Below are 20,382 nucleotides of genomic sequence, written 5' to 3' on the forward strand. Positions count from 1 at the left end.
TCCCCCCAAAATAACTTAACACACAGCCATAAATGTCTAAACCGCTTGCAACAAAAGTGAGTACACCCTAAAGTGAAAATGTCCAAATTGGCCTCAATTAGCCATTTTCCCTCCTGGTGTCATGTGACTCGCTAGTGTTACAAGGTCTCGGGTGTGAATGGGGAGCAGGTGTGTTTATTTGGTGTTATCACTTTCACTCTTTCATACTGGTCACTGGAAGTTCAACATGGCACCTCATGGCAAAGAACTCTCTGAGGATCTGAAAAAAGAATTGTTGCTCTACATAAAGATGGCCTAGGCTATAAGAAGATTGCTAAGATCCTGAAACTGAGCTGCCGCACGGTGGCCAAGACCATACAGTGGTTTAACAGGACAGGTTACACTCAAAACAGTCCTTGCCATGGTCAACCAAAGGAGGTTGAGTGCATGCTGTGCTCAGCATCATATGCAAAGGTTGTCTTTGGAAAATAGACGTATGAGTGCTGCCAGCATTGCTGCAGAGGTTGAAGGGGTGGGGGGTCAGCCTGTCAGTGCTCAGACCATACACAGCACACTGCATCAAATTGGTCTTTATGGCTGTCGTCCCAGAAGCAAGCCTCTTCTAAAGATGATGCAGTGTGCGGCGCAAACAGTTTGCTGGAGACAAGCAGACTAAGGACATGGATTACTGGACCCATGTATTGTGGTCTGATGAGACCAAGATACATTTATTTGGTTCAGATTGTTTAAAGCTTGTGTGATGGCAACCAGGTGAGCAGTACAAAGACAAATGTGTCTTGCCTACAGTCAAGCATGGTGGTGGGAGTGTCATGGTCTGTGGCTGCATGAGTGTTGTTGGCACTGGTAGGTAAATTGGATCTCGCCCTAAATTGGCCCAGTATATATGTATATATGTGTGTATGACTGTGTGTCCCTAGCGTGTCATGATCCTACGGGGTAAAAATGACCGCACCAGCCAAGCAGATACTGGCTGGAAAAAGCGCCCAGAGGCGATTCAGTTTGCATGCGTTGCGCTATACAAGTCATTCATTCATTCATTAATTCACTGGGAGGTACAGTTCATTGAGGAAACCATGAATGCCAACGTGTGCTGTGACATACTGAAGCAGAGCATGATCCCTCCCCTTTGAAGACTGGGCCACAGGGCAGTATTCCAACATGATAATGAATGACCCCAAACACACCTCCAAGACGACCACTGCCTTGCTAAAGAAGCTCAGGGTAAAGGTAATGGACTGGCCAAGCATGTCTCCAGACCTAAACCCTATTGAGCATCTGTGCAGCATCCTCAAACGGAAGGTGGAGGAGTGCAAGGTCTCTAACATCCACCAGCTCTGTGATGTCATCATGGAGGAGTGGAAGAAGACTCCATGTGGCAATCTGTGAAGCTCTGGTGACCTCCATGCCCAAGGAGTGCTGGGAAATAATGGTGGCCACACAAGATATTGACACTTTGGCCCCAATTTGGACATTTTCACTTAGGGGTGTACTCACTTTTGTTGCCAGCGGTTTAGACAATAATGGCTCTGTGTTGAGTTATAATGAGGGGACAGCAAAGTTTCACTGTTATACAAGCTGTACACTCACTACTTTACATTGTAACAAAGTGTCATTTCTGCAGTGTTGTCACATGAAAAAGTTATAATAAAATATTTACAAACATGTGAGGGGTGTACTCACTTTTGTGAGATACTGGGGGTTATTTACGAAAGGCAAATCCACTTTGCACTACAAGTGCACTGAAAGTGCAATGCAAGTGCACTTGGAAGTGCAGTAGCTGTAAATCTGAGGGGGACATGCAAGGAAAATAAAAAACAGCATTTTTGCCTGCACATGATTGGAAGATAAATTCAGCAGAGCATCCCCTAATTTCAGAGCTTCCCCTCAGATCTACAGCGATCTACAGCGACTGCACTTACAAGTGCACTTTCAACAGGTTAATTGGAGCCCTTCAGTGGAGATGAGTATTATAATCTATATTATGTCTATATTACATTTTTAATGTACATCTAGCCTAGTGCACTATGTGTATATATGTATATATGGTCATCCTGACAACATACCACTTATTTTACATACAGTACATGAACTTATTTGCTCCTAAGGTTTATTTTTTAAGGTATATATAATTGTCACAAGCACATGTTTTATGTTCATCATCTCTATATACTACTATGAGATTCTGTAGACTGCAAAGAAGACATGGGGTATCCAGTAGGGAACCTGGTGAGTGTGCCCTGGCCGCCTGGGTTCAGCAGTATCCCTGATGTGTTCACAAATTTGTACAAATAAATACCTTATTGCAAGTGGTTGAACACGATTAAAAAAAGTATATGAGCTTTGGTTAATGGGCCATACAAGACATCAGAATGCCTCTAATATTCTTTTTTTCCTGATTACTTTGGATGACTCAAACCAAAGGCATGTGTGATTGCAAACTGGCCAAATCCTTAAAAGGTCATATTGCTTGCAGTGCGCTTGACCACTTTCTACATTCAATACCTATATACCCTATCTAGAACTTGTAGGTTTTGTCTCCCTTCGAACTGCCATCCGGCATGTGTCTGGTCCTGATCCACAGCACCTTGCCTTTTAAAGTGGTTGTAAACCCTTATGCCGCGTACACGCAACCATTTTTCGGGTTCTAAAAAATTAAGTTTTTAAGGGTCTAGGAAAAACTATGGGGCAGATCCACAAAGGTATTACGCCGGCGTATCTCTTGATACGCCCCGTAATTTCTAATTTTGCGCATCGTATCTTTGTTTTGTATCCTCAAAACAAGATACAACGGCATCTTGGCTAGATCCGACAGGCGTACGTCTTAGTACGCCATCGGATCTAAGCTGCAATTTTTCGGCGGTTGCTAGGTGGCGTTTCCGTCGAATTCCGCGTCGAGTATGCAAATTAGCTAGTTACGGCGATCCACGAACGTACGACCGGCCGGCACATTTTTTTACGTCGTTTGCGTTCGGCTTTTTCCGGCGTATAGTTAAAGCTGCTGTTATGAGGCGTACTCAATGTTAAGTATGGCCGTCCTTCCCTCGTAGAAATTTGAAATTTTTACGTCATTTGCGTAAGTCGTTCGCGAATAGGGATTTGCGTAGAATGACGTCACCGTCGGAAGCATTGGATTGTTCTGGGTTAATTTCGAGCATGCGCACTGGGATACCCCCACGGTTGGCGCATGCACAGTTAAAAAAAAACGTTGTTTACGTCGGGTCACAACGTATTTACATAAAACACGCCCCCATTACATCCATTTGAATCCCGCGCCCTTACGCCGCCAAAGATACACTACACTGCCGTAACTTACGGCGCAAATTCTTTGAGGATTCAAAAAAAAAAAGTTACGGTGGCGTAGTGTATCTTGGATACGCTGCGCCCGGCGGAAGATTACGCGCAGGTACGTGGATCTGCCCCTATGTTTTTTTCAACCCGATCATTAAAACGGCCTTGCCTACACACGATTGTGAAAAAAAAATGCTCTAGCAAAGTGCGTGACGTACAACACATACAACAGCACTATAAAGGGGAAGTTCCATTCGAAAGACGCCACCCTTTGGGCTGCTTTAGCTGATTTCGTGTTAGTAAAAGACGATTCGCGCTTTTCTGTCTGTTACAGCGTAATGAATGTGCTTACTCCATTACGAACAGTAGTTTTACCAGAACGAGCGCTGCCGTCTCATAACTTGCTTCTGAGCAGGCACAGTTTTTCACGTCATTAAAGCCCACACATGACCCATACAACCTTAAAAACGACAACTTTAAAAACGTTGTGAAAAAATAGAGCATGTTCGAAAAAAAATTTGCCCATTTTTTAGACCCAGAAAAATGCTCTGAAACCCACACACGATCGTTTTTAATGACATTAAAAAAAACGTCAATTTTAGAACCCGAAAAACGGTCGTGTGTACGCGTCATTACACACCACTTTTACCTACAGGTAAGTCTATAATAAGGCTTACCTGTAGGTACTAGATATATCTCCTAAACCTGCACTGTTTAGGAGATATTTGCCATATGTCATCGGCACATGCACACTGAAAAAAGGGCACGATCGTGACGTTTCTACAGGGCCCGTGCCGTGGCCGTTGGCTCCAATCAGCATTTTTATGTCTTCTGTAAACCGGAAGTGATATCATGATATCAGTTACTAGATCCGAGACCCGGTTGAAGCCAATTATGGCTTTGTTCGGTTCTCCAGCCAGCTGGCGGGTGTGCTGGCTGGTTGCTCGGGCCTCACGGTCAGACGGGAGAGCCCGGGTGAGCTGCAGAAGGCAGCGGGAGGGGGTTTCCCCTCCCTCCCCCTGCTTGGCATAACAGCCGAGTGGCTTCTTAACCGCATTGGTTGTTTTCCCAAGAAAGCCAACCGCCGGCTCTAAAAAATGTTTTCGGGGTGATGCCTGCAGATGCAGGCATCACTTTGGTACAACCCCTTTAAGCCGAGGCCGCATATTCAAGTATAGTTGACGTGAAGGAGTTAAACTATCACATGGCCGTGATACAAGAGCATAAGACGTATGTACCTACTAGGTATAGTATAGTGGACATTCTTTTTTCAGGACAATGTTTTTTCACCTTTTTTTTTCTAGACAAAGCTATTTTAGACTACATTGGTCTGTAATGCATTTTTCAATATTTTTCATTTTTCATATGTACTACACAAACATTTTGATAATGCTCATATTTGTGAATAAATAGAGGACATGCAGGCTGCCACAGATTTGTAACCCAGAGCAAAAGAACTACACATTAGTTCCAAATATTAATTAGCACTTTGTCGGCGATTGATATTTCAAGTACATGCCAGAATGGTTTGTTCTCCAAATGTGCATCCTGCTGCAATTGATAAGGGTGTGGTATAGATAGTACAACCGTAAAAAAAGCATCAATCACATCTGTAAGTGACCACAAAAAGTTCTCTTTTTCCCTTCCTGCCCAGGCCAATTTTGAGCTTTCAGCGCTAACGCACTGTGAATGACAATTGTGCAGTCAACTACATTTTTATCACTTTTGTTCATACAACTTGAACTTTCTTTTCATGTTTTTTTTTAACCACTTCAACTCCGGAAGATTTTAACCCTTAGGCCCGGTACACACGAGCAAACATGTACGATGAAACCGGTCCGTCGGACCGTTTTCACCGTACATGCCTGCCAGAGGGCTTCTGTACGATGGTTGTACTAACCATCGTACAGAAGTCCGCGCGTAAACAATACGCGGGGCGTGTCCGCGTCGTCGCCGCGACGATGACGCGGCGATGACGCAGAGACGTGGGCGGGCCTGCCATTTAAAGGCTTCCACGCATGCGTCAAAGTCATTCGACGCATGCGAGGGACGGCGGGCGCCTGGACATGTACGGTAGGTCTGTACTGACGACCGTACATGTCCGAGCGGGCAGGATTCCAGCGGACGGTTTTAAAACACGTCCAGGAATATTTGCCCGCTGGGAAAAGGCCCGGCGGGCAAATGTTTGCTGGAATTCGGCTCGCTCGCGCCTACACACGACCGAACATGTATGCTGAAACTGGACCGCGGACCAGTTTCAGCATACATGTTTGGTCGTGTGTACGGGGCCTAAATGATCAGGCCATTTTTTGCAACACTGTACCCAAATAAAATTTATGTCCTTTTTTTCCCACAAGTGGAGCTTTCTTTTGGTGGAATTTGATCACCTCTGCAGTTTAAATTTTTTGTGCTATAAACAAAAAAAGACTGACAATTTTGAAAAAAAAAAACAATATTTTTTACTTTCTGCTATAAAACATATCCAATAAAAAAATATTCATTGGTTTGCGCAAAAGTTATAGCGTCTACAAACCATGGGATAGATTTATAGGGGCAGATTCACATAGAAATACATCGGCGCAGCGTATCAGAGATACACTACGCTGCTGTAACTTAATTTTGGCTGGTTCGAATCCTGGAAGAATTTGCGCCGTAAGTTACGGCGGCGTAGTGTATCTCTGGCGGCGGAATTCAAATCGGCCATTAGGGGGCATGTTTCATTTAAATGAAGCGCGTCCCCGCGCTGAATGAACTGCGCATGCTCCGTTTCTAAATTTCCCGCCGTGCATTGCGAGAAATGACGTCGCAAGGACGTCATTTTTTTAAACTTAGACGTGACTTACGTCTATCCCGATTCACGGACGACTTACGCAAAAAAAAGAAAAAATTCAAATTTCGACGCGGGAACGACGGCCATACTTAACATGGCAAATCTAACTATACGCCGCAAAAAGGCAGCTTTTACTATACGCCGGAAAAAGCCGACTACAGACGCCGTAAAAAAATGCGCTGGCCACTCGTACGTTCGTGGATCGTCGGAAATAGCTAATTTGCATACCCGACGCGGAAAACGACGTGAACGCCACCCACGTACACCTGTCGGATCTAACCCAGAAGCCGTCATATCTTGTTTTGAGGATTCAAAACAACGATACGACGCGGAAAATTTGAAAGTATGCCGGTGTATCAGTAGATACACCGGCGTACTCGCTCTGTGGATCTACCCCATAGACTTTTTATTTTTATATTGTTTTTACTAGTAATGGCAGCGATCAGCAATTTTTCTAGGACATTGCAGCAGACAAATCTGACACTAATGCCGCGTAAACACGACCGTTTTACAGGTTGTAAAAAATTACGTTTTCAGGCTCTAGAAAAAACTACGTTTTTTTCAACCCGATCATTAAAACGGCCTTGCCTACACACGGTCGTGAAAAAAAAAATGCTCTAGCAAAGCACGGTGACGTACAATGCGTACGATGGCACTATAAAGGGGAAGTTCCATTTGGATGACGCAACAATTCGCTTTTTTCTGTCTGTTGCAGCGTGATGAATGTGCTTACTCCATTACTAACGGTAGTTTTACCAGAACGAGCGCTCCCATCTCATAACTTGCTTCTGAGAATGCATAGATTTTTTATGTCGTTAAAGCCCACACACGACCATTTTTTACAACCCGAAAAACTACAACGTTAAAAACGTTGTTAAAAATTAGAGCATGTTCAATTTTTTTTCAGTACCCAAAAAATGCTCTGAAGCCCACACATGATCGTTTTTTAATGACATAAAAAAAAAAACATCATTTTTTACAAACCGAAAAACGGTTGTGTGTACGTGTCATAAGTGACACTTTTTGGGGACCAGTGACACCAATACAGTGATCAGTGTGGTACATCAGGCCCTTGAGGAAAAAGATTGTACTTTTATCATTTATAATTTAATAATTGTATTATTTTATTAATCAGTCCCTTTAGACCTATGTCTTGCTATTATTATTTTTTAGCCACCATTGCATATTAGAAATGTTTATTAAAACAATCCATGCCACCATAAAGCAGTTTGTTTCTCTTTGAGGTGCAACAAATTGGCGATGTGGCATCTAAGTACAACTGGACCTGCTATATAATTGACTTGCATGTATCACATACACTTCTGGGCACTAGGGGTCTCTCCACCAAATGGTACTGGTGACCTCCTCCTGCTTGGTAACCTCCCCCTGCTTGGGATAACAGCCAAGTGTCTTCTTAGCTGCATCGGTTGTTATCCCAAGAAAGCCAATCACCTGCTCTAAAAAAACGGTACTGGGGTGATGCCTGCAGCTGCCTCTTAAAGCCAAGGCCACATATTTGCGTATGGTCGGTGTGAAGGGGTTAAACTATCACATGGCCGTGATACAACAGCATAAGACCAATTTATTTTCCCTATAAATATGGCACAGAATAAGAAACTTATGTACCTACTAGGTACATAATAAATAAGCATTGTATGCCTAGACATTTTTTTCTGGACAACGTTTTTTCACCTTTTTTTTTCTAGACAAAGCTTATTTAGACTACATTGGTCTGTAATGCATTTTTCAATAATTTACATGCCATTAGTTTCCCAAAAACAATATTTGTGCATAAATAGAGGATATGCAGGCTGCCACAGATTTGTAACCCAGAGCAAAAGAACTACACATTAGTTCCAAATATTAATTAGCACTTTGTCGGCGATTGATATTTCAAGTACATGCCAGAACGGTTTGTTCTCCAAATGTGCATTATGCTGCAATTGATAAGGGTGTGGTATAGATAGATCCACAATTAAAAAAAACATCAATCACACCTGTAAGTGACTCCACAAAAAGTTCTCCTTTTCCAAACCAGCTTAACCACTTCAATACTGGGCACTGTTACCCCCTTCTTGTCCAGGCCAATTTTTATCTTTCATCGCTGTCACACTTTGAATGACAATTGTGCAGTCATGCAACACTGTACCCAAACAAAATTGTTATCATTTTGTTCGCACAACTAGAGCTTTGTTTTGGTTTTGTTTAACCACTTCAGCTCTAGAAGGTGACCAGGCCATTTTTTGCAATACTACACTGTGTTGCTTTAATGGACAATTGCACGACACTGTACCCAAATAAAATTGATGCCGTTTTTTTCGCACAAATAGAGCTTTCTTTTGGTAGTATTTGATTGCCTCTGCTGTTTATTATTTTTTGCGCTATAAACAAAAAAAGATTGTAAATTTTGAAAAGAAAAACAATATTTTTTACTTTCTGCTATAAAACATATCCAATAATAAAAAATAAAATGAACTTCTTCTTTAATTTAAGCCAATATGTGTTCTGCTCTATATTTTTGGTAAAAAAATCCCAATAAGTGTATAGTGATTGGTTTGTGCAAAAGTTATAGCATCTACAAACTATGGGATATATTCGTGGCTTTTTATTGTTTTTACTAGTAATGATAGCGATCAGCAATTTTTAACAGGACTGCGACATTGTGGGGGGAAAAATCTGACACTAAGTGACACTTTTTTGGGGACCAGTGAAACCAATAAAAAAAATGCACCGTCTCTGTATAAAAGATACTGACAGGGAAGGGGTTAACATCAGGGGCGATTAAAGGGTTACGTGTTCAAATACACAGTGCTTCCTAACTGTGGGGGGAATGCTGTGACTGGAGGAAAACTTAGCAGAAACACAAGCTCTCCATCTTCCTCCCTCACGGAATGGCGTTCTGCCTTGTTTACATAGGCAGACCGCCGTTCTGCCTCTCCTATGAATGACCGGTAGGTCCCGGTGGCCATCAAGGCCGCCGGAACCGCTGATTGGCTCCCACTGGGATTGAATATAGCGGGAGCTGGGCTCTTGCAGGGCACACAAGCGCCCCAGAGCTCAGGAGAGGAATCACGTACAGGTATGTGATTATGCGCTTAAGGGCTGCCATGCCGCAGTATATGTACGTGGTGTGGTCCTTAATTTGTTAATCACCACTGGGTTCTAAATAAACAAAAAGCATTTTGAAAAAAAAAAAAATAATCTTCGTTTCTGTTATAGAATTTTGCAAATAAACAATTGTTCTTCATAAATTTAGGCCAAATGTATTCTGCTACATTTCTTTGGGGAAAATAACACAAATCTGTATATATTATTTAGTCTCTGTGAAAGTTATAGAGTTTACCACCTGCAGTCTATATCTGAAAATGTTTCCATCCTGATATACTGATGGCCTATATAATTTCCTTTAAAGAGGAAGTAAACCATTTGTCTTTCTTTATTTTTTTTAAATACACCTGCAAGAGAAAGTCATAATGAGCTAGTATGCTGTGCATACTAGCTCATTATGACTTTCTCTTGCAGGTGTCACTTACCTGAGATCGAAGCCCCCGAAGTCTGCCTCGGTCCTGTCCACCGCCGCTGCCATGTCCCATCGACTCTATTTACTGTCATCGCCGCTCCGGTGCTGTGATTGTCCGGAGGGCGATGATGTCACTCCCGCGGAAGCGCGCGGAAACGGCAAGTCCCCGCGCATGCGCGAAAACGTGGCATTAACCCAGTTAATGGCATTTAAAAAAACGGCACCGCTCAGTGCGCCAATGCCATTTTCTGTGAAAATATCTCCTTAATTGTGTAGGTTAAGGAGATATTTCTTGCACCTACAGGTAAGCCTTAATCTAGGCTTACCTGTAGGTTCAGGTTACAAGAGTGGGTTTACAACCACTTTAAGCCCTGAAAACTCCAGGACAGTACAAAAATCCCCCAAATGACCCCTTTTTGGAAAATAGACAGTCCAAGGTATTTAGTAAAAAAAAACAGACTTTGTGATACAGAGTAAAAATATATAATTATTATTATCATCAATAAACTGTTTTAAATTGTCAGATTTCTGCCACTGACAGGCTGGATCACATCCCTCTAGTCTGTGTCCTAGAATAAGAGGGAGGTGAAGCCTCCATCAATCAAGATGTAATGTTCAACCCCATTTGTATTTAGCTGGTTAGTGGGCATTGAAGGGGGGGAGGGAGTGGGCTGTCATTTACTACTGTGTATATGCCCACGTGTGTAATTCTAGAGTCACATGGGCTGCTCTGATGTGAACAGGGAAGGAATGCTCAGCATAGAAACACACTGAAAACTGAGCATGTGCATTATCTGTCAACACCGCTCTGAAAAATCCCCAACTGTAGTGGGGACATGGACAGGAGGGGGAGAAAGAGAGTAGCAGGATAAACCAGCTTTTTTTGTAGAATAAAGAAAACAAATCGCATAGTGACTGAGTGAGTATGAACAGCATGTAATACAGACTTTATTAATAGTTTTTAATGATGTGGGTTTACTGCCACTTTAAATAATAATGGGAACATTCTGTAACCTCTTCTGGGCAAAGAAGAATGCGACATAATATGTTGATGTTCTATAAATACAAGACGTATGTTGCTGCTATGGCAGCAAGCAGAAGTGTACAGGTGTGACCAGCTAAGTAGATGAACACTTGGCAGAGCAAGTTTAGGTGCAGCTGAAACTTCTGCCAAAAATTGAAGGAAAAGATTTGTTCCGATATCTACCAGGTGTAGAATACTAGAGCTTGTCACACAACGGAGAATCTTTAAAAAGCATAGGTGTGAAGAGTGATCGCATGAACATGAGTCATCAAGTACCACGAGACATTTTTATTCTTTACCTGCTAAACTGCTTGTCTGGGCACCTAGGAGAAAATGATTTAAAATAAATCGATTGGGCCATCCTGTTCTGAATAAAACAGCGTATAAATTATAATTAAAGTGTATGTAAAGTATCTGGAAATCAGTCAGTAAAAGTATAACTTTCTATTGTTTTAAAACTTTTTAAGAGTTTTTAAAGCCTGGGTCTTTTTTACTATAATGCATTCCCTGCATTCCCTAGGTGAATAACACCACTCTAATTATTGCTCTCCCTCTATATACTTACATACTTACCCTAATGCCGCGTACACGCGATCGGTCAAACCGATGAGAACGGTCTGATGGACCGTTTTCATCAGACCAAACTGATCGTGTGTAGGCCCCATTGGTTATTTATCCATCGGTTAAAAAAAATCAATCTTGTTTTAAATTTAACCGATACCTAACCGATAGAAAAAAAAATATCGTTTGTAGGCACGTCCATCCGTTAAAAATCCACGCATGCTCAGAATCAAGTCGACGCATGCTTGGAAGCATTTAACTTCGTTTTTTTCAGCACGTCATTGTGTTTTACGTCACCGCGTTCTGACACGATCGTTTTTTTAACTGATGGTGTGTAGGCACGACTGACCATCAGTCAGCTTCATCGGTTAACTGATGAAAACGGTTCATCAGACCGTTTTCATCGGCTGGACTGATCGTGTGTACAGGGCATAAGGCTGCCTCTAATCTATCTCTGTCCTGGCTGCAGGTCTTCTTTTTCCTCTGTTCCTATTCTCAGAGGGTCTTGGGTAGCAGCAGGAAGCGTCAGTCAAATCCTGTCAGGAGCCGGGGTTAAGAGGCACTGTGTGGGTCAATAGATGCGCACAGCTCGATTTGGGCGCAAGCTCACAGATGTTCTCCTATAACAACAGGCTTGCTATGGGTGTGCAGAGAGAAGAGTAGGCTGGACCGCCAGTGGGGAAAGTCCGGAGCCACTTTGTGAAAAATAAGGCTGAGGCTGAGGATGAGAAGGCATCCATGATAGGCGGAACACTGAACAGAGGCTCTGCTGGGAAAATTAGTGTTCCGGCTATCACGGAACAGTCAGAGGAGGAGGCGCGGCTTTTGAATAATGGATGGCCGCCATCTGACTGACTGACTGACTGGTACCCGGCGTATAAGATGACCCCCGACTTTTGGGGCATGATTTTAGATGCAAAAAGTCGTCTTATACGCCGGAAAATACGGTACTGTCCCTGATACTTTTTTATTTGCACTAACATACAATTTTTCAGGACAAGCTTTTGGGGTATGTCCCCTTCTTCAAGGTCCAAGCAGTACTGTTTGGACCTTGAAGAAGGGGACATACCCCGAAAGCTTGTCCTGAAAAATTGTATGTTAGTGCAAATAAAAAAAGTAAAACGGACAGTACTCAATTTTCTCTGAAAAATAAGTAAATATAACATATTTGTAATCAAAAATTTTTTTTTTTTAACCTTAACACTATTCTGTTAAATGTATTTCTTTATTCTTTGTTTTGATGTCTGTGGTCACATGACTGCATTGCCTCTCTTCCCTTCCATCTTTCAGAGGAGTGTAGAGACGTGTCTGTATTGCTGGACAGGCAGCAAAATGATATGTAGGACAGTAGGGAAAGTTCCTACCAATCCTGCATAGCAGCAAAGTTTACTAGGGTACTATAGGCACAATGCGAAATACTGTCCTGTAGCTCTGATCAGCAAACTCAGTGATGCAAACTGAACATACTGGCACAGAGCATAGTATGTTGAGTGATATCATAAATGTCACTTACTGTTCTGAATTTATGTACACTTCTAGAATGTTGAATTAATGCCTCCCTTGGCTTGATCCAATCTCAAATTGGTAACCGCTGGCATTCAATGCATTAAGATATGTATTGTCCGATGGAGCGTACAAACGGTCATATTTTACGAAAACAGCCTGCCATCACACAATTAAAAATCTGATTGTGTGTATTGAGGCTTAAGGCAGCCCATACATTGATAATTTTTTTTCATTCAACCAGTGGGTTGAACTTAAAAAAAGTTATCCAGTTCTCCCATCCACACATTTGGTGAGGGAATCCTTCCTATGGAGTTATTGTATTCTTATTCCGCCGGTAGAATACAATGATGTGTTTTGCCCAGCTATAGCCAATGGCACTGATCATTTAGGAAAAACTTAACAGGCTGGTTGTACACAAGGCGATCGATTTTTTTTTCTCTGGGAAAAATCAATTTTGGAAAGCTATTGAAATGTTATTAAATTGTTCTTATACATACTATACATTCCTGCATTAGGATTGATTTAATAGATATCTAATGAACTTTCAGATGTATTTTATTTGAAAAATGTACAGTATGTATAAATAATGAGCATCCAATAAAGCTTTTATGTTGAAAACACGAAATGCATGGCATATTTGTCAAAAAGTGATTTAAAGATTGTAAAATATGGCTTAGAACTGTGTATGTGCCCACATCCCTGTATGTAATATCCATAGTATGATATGCCAAGGATATATTGGACTTTTTAGGCAAAGTTTTCCACAACACATCATAGTCATAGAAAATTATATATTTTATAGAAACAAAGATAAAAAATAACCATAAAAAGCCTGGCTGATACATTTGTGATATTGCTCTTCTCGAATAAATACAATTCTAGTATTAGACTTTCACTGTAAATCCTGTGGTTAGATCCATTAAGATATCTTCATCAGAGGCACAGTAATGTTATGGAGACAAGCTAAATATGTATCAACAAATTACAGGTACAAACTATGGGCATGCGCACAGGGTGTGCCAGGTGTGCCTAGGCACACCATAATCACCCTGCGCTGCACAGATTCCCCTTGCTGCTTGGCTGCAGAGAAGGGGACTCTGGAATCTCTGTCCTCAGCCCCTTTCTCTGTCTCAAAAGTGAGATATCAGGGGTCTGTTTAGGTCCCTAATATCTCACCAAAGCCCCCCAATGGTGCTCATAAAAAGTTGCAAAAGAAAATAATAAAAAATTATTAAAAAAAAATGTTGTAAAAAATAATACAAATAATAAATAAAAATAAAATAAAAACTGTCCATTGCACTACTGCTATATATATATATATATATATAATATATATATATATATATATATATATATATATATATATATATATATATATATATATATATATATATATATATTTATATAAAAAAAAATATATATATATATAAAAAAAAAATATATATATATATATACACATTTGTGTTTGAGCTTTGGGGTGCACACCCTAGTGTAATAGGCTGAGCACACCTATGGTACAAATAATCAAGTCTGTGGACCCAGAAGACACCTGGACCAGCATGTGGAGAAGGGCATGCACATAAGGAACTAGGTACAGGTCTCATACACATAAAAAAACAGCAGTGAAATGATGGCAGGCCTTCTTTGGGCTCCGGACCAGCCACATTGGCCCACTCCCAGTGCATTGTTGTTCCACATTAATGTGTTGTGGAATATTGTACCTATAAAGCCCCATATACCCTTCGCATATCATATTTGGCTATTAAAAAAAAGAGAATGTGACAGTCAGCACATGTTTACTGCGGGTTATTTTTTCTGGTGGATGTTTTTAATTAAAGGAGAAGATAAACCACCTGTGAATGTTGGAAGAATTTTACATTCACTGCCTAAATAAATATGTCCCTGCAATTTTATTTCATGCTAGCACAATAAAAAAAAAGATAATAATAGTAATAATAATACATCATTCTTTAATAAAACAATTCATATTATTGTATTATTATTTTTTACGTTATTATTATTATTACTACTACTATTATTATTTTTGTGGCTGTTATAATTGTTATTGTTGTTATTATAATAAATAGTAGCAGTAGTAGCAATAGTAGTAGTGATATTTACTAATACAATTCCTTCATAAACAATTATTATTATTATTGTTGTTATTATTACTTTTGTATTACGATTATTATTACTACTACTACTACTATTACCATTATTTTTGTTGTTGTTATTTTTATTATTGTTGGTATTATAATAATTAGTAGTAGTAGTAGAAATAGTATTAGTAATATTTATTTATACAATTCCCTCATAAACACTTATTATTATTTTTTTTATTATTGTTGTTATTATAACTTTTTTACTACAATTATTACTACTACTACTATTCTTACCATTATTTTTATTATTGTTGTTATTATAATAATTAGTAGAAGTAGTAGTAGTAGCAATAGTAGTAGAAATATTTATAAAATTCTTGTTTTTTAACTATTTTATTAATAATATTATACTGCAGGCTACCATAATTCATTATAAAGCATCTAACTGATATAATGTATTTTCTCTTTCAGTGAAATTATGTTCATCATGGCCCTAGTTAAAGTTTATATAATTACATATTCTCGTGGCTTACCTGCAGTGCTGAAGAACAGGGTTATGAAAAGTAAACTTCTCTTTAAAAGAAAAAGTTTTAGCGTCTTCATGATGTTTCTAAAATCTTTCTTCAGTATAAATTAGATATCCACAAGCAATAACCACAATACAGATGTAAAAATATAAAAATAAGGAACGATCAACACAGGGGGGGGTTTTATTGTCAGGTGTGATTGGGCTGTGACAACCCATTTGTGTCACTGTTCACAGGTGACACCCCGTGATATTTCTTTTGAGCTCTTCACTGAATATTTCTTTAATTATTTAAAATTATAAAACAATCTGTGAACTGGGACTTCTGATGCATCATATAAAAATGTGATTTTACACAAATAAGTGCGTGAATTGAATTGAAAACATGACGTGAAGGACATGGCTCTGGCATTTTAGAAAGAATTCAATGGGAGAGGTTGGGTGTGTCTTCTGCTGTCACAAATGCTGTAGATACATATGCTTTACACTCAGAAACTAAATGACAATTTTAGAAAAAAAAAATATGTACAGACTTATTGAGATTGATTAATGAGTAGAAAATGTCATTGTATGTTTGGGAGGGCCGGTAAAACAAAATATTCAAAGCTTCAGCAAATAAGCAAAATATAGAATAAGAACGCATTGAATTAATAATATTCCGATGTTGAAAAAATGCAGTGCAACACTTTTTATGGATGTTTATATTTTTACAAACTGTTGAAAATGTTGATAATTTTAAGCTGCTATGTATCTTTATATATTTTACTGTTTTCCTTTGAATATTGTCCATTAAACAATTAAGTGAAACTGTCGCATGCGCAAATCACAGCAGTTGTTTTTTTCATTCTATTTTCTGTCTGTGATTGGGATATGCATTGGGTTCTGGTGGATCCTGAGTTCCATCCCAAAAAATATTTTTTCCCAGAAAAAACGGAAAATGTGTAAATAAGTAATTTTTCTCCTTCAGTGATGGTCGCTGATAAGGCGGCACTGATGGGCAGTGATAGGCTGCACTTATGGGCATTGATGAGGAGGCACTTATGGGCACTGATGAGGAGGCACTAATAGGTGCCACTGATATGTGGCACTGATGAGCACTGATAGGCGGCACTGATGGGTGTCACTGGTGGGCACTGATAGGCAACACTGGTGGGCACAGATAGGCGGCACTGGTGGGCACAGATAGGCGGCATGGATAGGCGGCACTCATGGGCACTGATGGGTGGCACTGATGGGCATTGATGGGTGGCATTGATGGGCAGCACTGATAGCCAGCACTGACTGTCATCTACAATGGCCACTGATTGCTGGCACTTGTGGTCACTGATTGGTGGGCACTGGTTGTGGTCAGTGGTAGCAGGGCCCGGTCACCCCCCCATTTTTTTAATTTAAATTTTCTTTTTTTTAATTCATCTGACCTTTGGAACCCGTGACAGGAGAGAGAAGAGAAGACTTGACTTGACTTTGTTTTGTTCGTCTGCACCAACCCCCCCTTCCCGCTTATCATCTTGCAGCAGGAGAGAGAAGAGAAAAGATAACCCCCCGCTTATCATCTCAGGGCAGAAGAGAGAAGGGCCCCCGTTTATCTGCTCCAGGGGGACCCTGCCTAAAGCTGCGTAAGGGGCCTTAAAATTTGTGATGGCTGCCCTGAGTGGTAGGCACTTATTGCTGGCACTGGTGGGCACTTTTTTTTTTATTATCAAAATTTTTATTAGTTTTTCAACATTTCCATTTAACAATATATTACATTATATCACACCCTTATACAATAAACATCCTTATCTGTATCCCATATCCCCCCCGGGGGAAATAAAGAAAAAAAAAAAGGAGAAAAAGAAAAAAATAAATAAAGAAAATAAAAAGGGGAGAAAAATTATCCCCCCCCCCACCCTCACTTATTCCCTGCGGCTCTCTCCCCCCCTCCAAACACCAAATAAAATAAATAAATAAATAAAAATAAAAAAAGTGATCCCTTAGATATGAGGCTTCTAAAAAGTCATTCTATAGCTTATCGCTCATTATTCCTTGTTACCCCCTCCCCTAAAAACACTTTTACCAAGTGTTTGAAATCTGAGGCCTCTATCAGGTCATAAAGCCACTAATGACTTAACCCCCCCCCCCCCCGCTTTTTTTTTTATCTCACCCTTTCTTCCTTCCCTATTCCACACACCAACCCCAAAAGAAAATAAGTAAATGTATATAATAACAAAAAAAAAAAAGACCCCTTATTATGTAGTATATCCCAATCCCACCCTCTGTGCCCACCCTCTCTTAAACCTGTACAGGTGGGGGCTAGGAGCAGTGCCGCACGGGATTTCATATTGAGAGCTAAAAATAAATAAATAAATAAATAAATAAATACAAAGAAAAGAGGACAAGAAAAAAAAAAAAAAGACAAACAAGTTACTCTCCACCCCCCCCCCCCCACAGGCTATCCACTTACGTTTTCCTACAGCTCCTTAAATTATTCAATCTCTAGCGAGCATTTTTCCCATTCTGACCATATTACTCTAAACTTTTCCTTTCTATCTTTACTGGAAATCCATCTTTCTGCCTCCATAATTAAATTCACTTCTCTCTTCCATTCAAGAATAGTTGGCCTTTTATCCTGTTTCCATAATCTAGGTATTAATAATTTTGCCGCATTTAATAAATGAGGCGTAATACTCTCCTTATATGATCCCATGGACCTCGCTGACCCGTGGAATAGGAAGTTTAAAGGTGTCAGTTCTATTTCCTCAAGAGATAGCCTTCCAACCCAAGGGGCAATCTCTTGCCAAAATCCTCTGATCTTTGGGCATGACCTCCACAGGTGGAGTAGGGTACCCTCTTGTCCACATCCCCTCCAACACCTATTGTCCGCAAGCCTATACATCTGTGCCAATCTTACTGGGGTTCTATACCACCTAGATAGAAATTTATAAGACATCTCCTGAATCTGTGAGCTTACAGATGTATAGTGTGTGGAGTCAATAAGTTTTTTAATTTGTTGCGTGGTAAACCTGTGATTTAGCTCTCCTTCCCAGTCTTTAATATAGTAAGGTGTTGTTTTTCTCCGTGTCCCTAGGATTAATCTATACATTTGAGACAGTAAGTGTTTGGCCCTCCCAATCTTTACACATCTGGTTTCAAATATAGTAAGCGAATTAAGAGGCCTTATCCTGGTTTTCCACTTTTGAAAGAAGCACCCTAATTGATGATACCTCCACTCCACCATTGGGACTGTTCCCAAGCTCCATCTCAATTCAGGTAAGGGGGTCAGGGTTCCACATGGGGCAAATTTGCCGCATGTGGTGTCCCTCCCCCAGGCCTTCATTGATCCTACTTCCTCGCCTGGGGGGAACCACGGGAATCCCTCCAGGGGAGCCAGGGGGGATATCCCAGGGGCATAATCTTCTGATTGATTTATTTTATCCCATATCCTTAGTGTATTATTAGTTAATGGTGACATCCATTTTGAGAGCCCTCTTTCTGTCTTCGGTATCCAAGGAGCTCCTGCTAGGTTCCTTCCTGCCATTGTTTGCTCTAATTTTACCCATGTTTTAGTTGAGTGATCGTGATTCCAATTTAGTATATGTACTAGTGCCATTGCCCTATAATATGATGTTACATCTGGCAGCCCCACTCCGCCCTCTGACTTTTCTCTACACAAAATTTCATAGGCTAATCTAGGGCGTTTGTCGTTCCATACAAAGGATACAAAAGCCTTCCGTATGCCCTTAAAAAAACTCTGTGGGAGGTGAATCGGCACTGTATGTAAGACATAAATTATTTTAGGTAGTATGTTCATTTTTATTGCGTTCACCCTTCCAAACCAAGTTAAAAACTGCCCCTTCCATTTCTGAAGATCCTCTCTTACCCCTTCCATTAAGGTACCATAATTCAGGTCGTATAAAAGTTTAGGGTCAGGCGTTATATGCGTCCCTAAGTACACTAGTGATTTTTTATTCCATATGAAGCGATATGCTTCTTGTAGAGTGTTCGCCATACTTAAAGATACATGGCTAGGAAATAATATAGACTTCTCCAAATTAATTTTAAAATTGGATAGGGCCCCGAACCTAGATACTTCTTCCATCAAGGCAGGTAATGAAGTCTGTGGTGTGGATAGATAGAACAACAGGTCATCGGCATATGCCGAGACCTTATGTTCATCCGACCCAATACACGTTCCCTGTTATCCTGTTTTTTTTCTTATTTTGCAGAGAAAGGGTTCCAATATCATTGCAAATAATAAGGGAGACAAGGGACACCCTTGTCTCGTACCATTGTATATTTGGAAATAGTCTGACAAAGTGCCATTCACCTTTACTCTTGCTCTCGGGGACGCGTACAACGCCAGCGCCCACCCCATCACACACTCTCCCACTTTCATCCACCTCAGAACCTCAGTCATAAACATCCAGCTAACCCTGTCAAAAGCTTTTTCGGCATCCATAGATAATATTATTCTGGGGGCTTTGTCCGGACCGTGTTGCATCCAATGGAGGACATTTAATGCTCTTATGGTGTTGTCTCTAGCTTCACGGCCCTTCATAAAGCCTGTTTGATCAGGGTGAACTAGCTTCACTAAATGATCCTGTAGTCTAAGTGCCACAATTTTTGATAATAACTTCGTATCAGAATTTAACAGAGAAATTGGTCTATAATTAGCACAATGTTGGGGATCTTTTCCTGGTTTTGGGAGGACTGTAATGTGTGCCAATAGTGCTTCTGGAGGAAGTGGATTCAGAATGTTAATCGAATTGAAGTAATCACATATTGGGGCACCCAGGTTTTCAGAAACATTTTTATAATATAAATTCGTAAAGCCATCTGGCCCTGGGCTTTTTCCTATTGTCAAATTTGCTATTACTCCATGCACTTCTTCTACTGTGATCGGCCTGTTTATCATCTCCGTAGCTTCAGATGGCAGTGAAGGTAACTCTGAGTCCGCAATATATTCCCTAATCTCCCTCACTCGGAATTCATTAGTGGTGCTTGCCGATTCCTGTTGAATATTATATAAATTCTCGTAGAATTTAT

At 40.4% G+C, this 20,382-nt stretch overlaps 1 protein-coding gene across 1 annotated transcript in view; it reads right to left on the reverse strand.

Annotated features, from left to right (window-relative positions):
* The window catches only part of LOC120914548 (mucin-2-like), a 95,028-nt gene that overhangs the window by 15,139 nt on the left and 59,507 nt on the right, over positions 1-20,382 (reverse strand). The gene's annotated exons all lie outside the window — the stretch shown is intronic.

This window comes from Rana temporaria, chromosome 9 (genome assembly GCF_905171775.1).
Source record: "Rana temporaria chromosome 9, aRanTem1.1, whole genome shotgun sequence".
NCBI classification, from domain to species: Eukaryota; Metazoa; Chordata; class Amphibia; order Anura; family Ranidae; genus Rana; species Rana temporaria.